Source organism: Corvus kubaryi, unplaced genomic scaffold, assembly GCF_017639235.1.
Source record: "Corvus kubaryi isolate FWS band 111438036 unplaced genomic scaffold, C.kubaryi_AGA036_p1.0 66, whole genome shotgun sequence".
NCBI lineage: Eukaryota > Metazoa > Chordata > Aves > Passeriformes > Corvidae > Corvus > Corvus kubaryi.
In genome coordinates, this window is record NW_024582054.1 from 12,243,034 (window position 1) to 12,246,311 (window position 3,278).

Genomic DNA, 3,278 nt, shown 5'->3' on the forward strand with positions numbered 1-3,278 from the left:
CATTATTACCATCATTGATGTAGAGCCTATGCTTTTACCAGTGCATAAACTCATGGAATCTGTTTCTAATATATCACTGAGTAAATTAAGAGGAAAAATTCTATATACAGCATTAATAACAATGCTTTTGGTTTACTGAATATTCATTCTAGAAGCCATGTTTTTGCTCATTGGCAATTTCTACATTTGTTCTACTCAATTTGTGGGCTAGTTGTTCATCTTCTATCAAAGAGATCCATTAAAAAGACATGCTAGAAGATAAGAAAAAAGAAAGGTTAATAAAAAGAGAATTACCCCTTTATATAGAATATGATGTGGGTGTGTTTCTTATGGTCACCAGCAAATTTATTTAACAGTAATTCCTTCTAAAGTTATATGAAATGCAAACTAACTGCATTGAGCTCAGGACTGCAGCCAAAAATCCTTGGACACAAGACACCTTAATGAAGTGGAAGGAGTTTTGAAACACATACTGACTGCAGGATCAGGCCTAAACGAGATACAAGGATCGCATATTTAATTTTAACCCGTTGTTGCATATCATCCAAAAGAAATTATATTTATTACCAAAAAAATGTTTCAAAAAAGCCCCAAACACTATTACAATGTAAAAGTTGTAGAAAATACTTGCTATTAATTTAAGTTCTGTGAAAGAATCCTTATTTTCTGAGGCCATTCAGTTATATGGACTAGGTAAAAGAACCATGCTTGTCTTCAGACAACGACATTTCACTGCCCAAGAATTCAGACTTTCCAGTTGCAATCCTGCTAATGTGTACTTTAGAGAAGGAAGAATAAGTGGCTAGGAGGAAATAAGTGTGCAGGGAGAGAACTCACACAGCAGAGGAAAGTTTTAGATCAAGTAAGCAGAAGTCACATAATCTAAATTAATTATCCAAGCTCTTCTCTTGGTCAAGTGTTTAGAGAGTTAGACTGGAAGTTCCAATATTCAGGGTATAAACTTCCAGCACAGCTCTAGGGAAATGCATGCTGAAGCTTATTAATTCTTCTGAAACAAACTGTTCCTAATAGGTTCTAGCTGTCAGAACTTCCCATGCTTTCTCTGAAAGTGTTTTAATTTCATATTCACAAGACTTCTCCCACGTTAGCAAGTGAAGCACAAAAATTTCAATCCACTTAAAACTCAATGCAGGAATCTGGAAGGCCAGAGAGAAAGAATTTTGCATCTCCCTTTTCAGAGCACAAAACCTTTAAAATGTGTAAATAAAGCTCCAATTAGGTTTACCATTCTAGAGGATAATGAGAAGTGCCCATCAAATATGCTACATTCTTAAAATGTTTTGATTTAGCAGGCAAAATTCAAACCACCGTAGTAGCTTCCAGAGTAAAACCTGATTGCACTTGCATGTCACACTCACAAAAAAGCAACCAAAAAAAAAAAAAAAAAAAAAAGGACAGACACCCCCCACCTCCCCAACACACACATACACACACACACAAACCATAAAGTTCTAATTGGAAAGCTTCCATCATCTGAGTACTTGCTTCCTGGCATACATGAAATGATCAGTGGGGAAAGCAGGGTCAATCGAGACAGACTGAGAGTGAAATTAAAATAATAAAATGTCTAAACATTTAACTGCAAATAGGAAATCTTTATACCCACCCATACCCTATTCTGTAACATAAAACTAAGGCAACAATTATTCATATACCTCCAAGTAATTTGCAGGCTCCATACAAAAATCTCATTTAAAATAAGAAATTGCTATTTCTGCACATTTATTCTCCCCAAATGCTGGCTAATTGCTGCAATGGCCATTATAAAGAATAATTTTCGCTTAGTGAAAAAAAAAAAAAAGAGGAATGAAGAGAACATTTTCTGGTTTTGTTCCTCGGCGGAGGCTCTATTCAGCGAATCCTGAATGCACAGCGTTTCACTGCTACATTTATTATGCTGAGAGGTCAAGTATTACACAGCATCTTGTATTACGCTTTGCATGCTAAGTATTTCACTTCACAAATTGACCCTTCGGTGTACTTACTACATAATGCTCTAAAAACCCAGCTAAAACGCAGGACAATTAGCAATACTTTGGCTCACACTTAACAATGGGGACACCAATGTAGGTGATTGCATTTACAGTGTTGCTTTCTTCACAAAACATTTTTGACACATTAAAGGTACTTTGAAATTGTGCAGTACCAGTCGCCTCTCTCGTGAATGGCTTTTCCAGCATGTACGGAGAGAAACAGTTGCTGTAGTTTAGGGCTTAATTGAAAAGAATTCAGACACGGCCCTATGAAGCACCAATTAGAGAGATATTATATCATAAAAAGCTGTAATATCCATTTTCAGGCTTGTTCACCTGCCAAACAAAGTAGGACACGGCTTAAAAAAGTGACGGAGCTGCAACTCTGGAGAGGGGGATGCTTAGGGAGGAGGAGGAGGGCGGCGGCCGACTGCGGGAGCAGCGCCAGGTGCGCCCGCCTCGGGGGCATGGAGCCCCGGCCCGGCCGCGGCCCCGGGTGGGAGCGGGAGGCGTGGGATGCAGTGCGGGGCTCGGCACAGGATGCAGTGGCGGGCTTTGGCACGGGATGCAGTGCGGGGCTTGGCACGGGATGCAGTGCCGGGCTTTGGCGCCAGAGCCTCCTGAAATACAACGGCGGCAGCGGCGCGCAGGGGAGTGCGGCTGGGGGCAGCGCGCCGCCGGGGAAACCCCCAGGGCACGGAGAATGAAAGCACCCGAAATTGTCGAGATTTTTTCTTTTTAAACTATTATTATTTATAGCTGTAATCATGGAAACAAACAGAACCCTCCATTACCGCCGGCGGCTCGGCGCGTCCCCGTGCCTCCCGCTTCCAGCCCCCAATCCCCCCCCCCCAACCCCCCCGCCTGGCACTTCCCGAGAGCGGCAATTTCTTTTGGTTCATTGTGAGCAGAAAACAAACAAACATAAACTTATCGCCCCGAAAATTTTGTATTTCTCGTGTCAAGCTGCTAATAAAGCGACATTAATGGATCAGCTCCGCGAAGTGTCTCTTCACCGCCTTTTAAAGTATCTTTCGAGTGCTTTGGGGAAGCCGAGGCGGGCCCACTCCCCGCCGCCTCCGCCGCCCTTGCGTGGCGCCGCCTCCCGCTGTGGGCACCCCCGCGCCGCTCACCGGGCGCTCCGTGGTCGCGCCCGCGCGGCCCCACCGTCCCGGTAAAAGGCGATCCGCCGGGGCCTGTAAAATTCACTGGTCGCGCTGGCAGACAATATTTTATTTTATTTTATTTTATTTTATTTTATTTTATTTTATTTTATTTTATTTT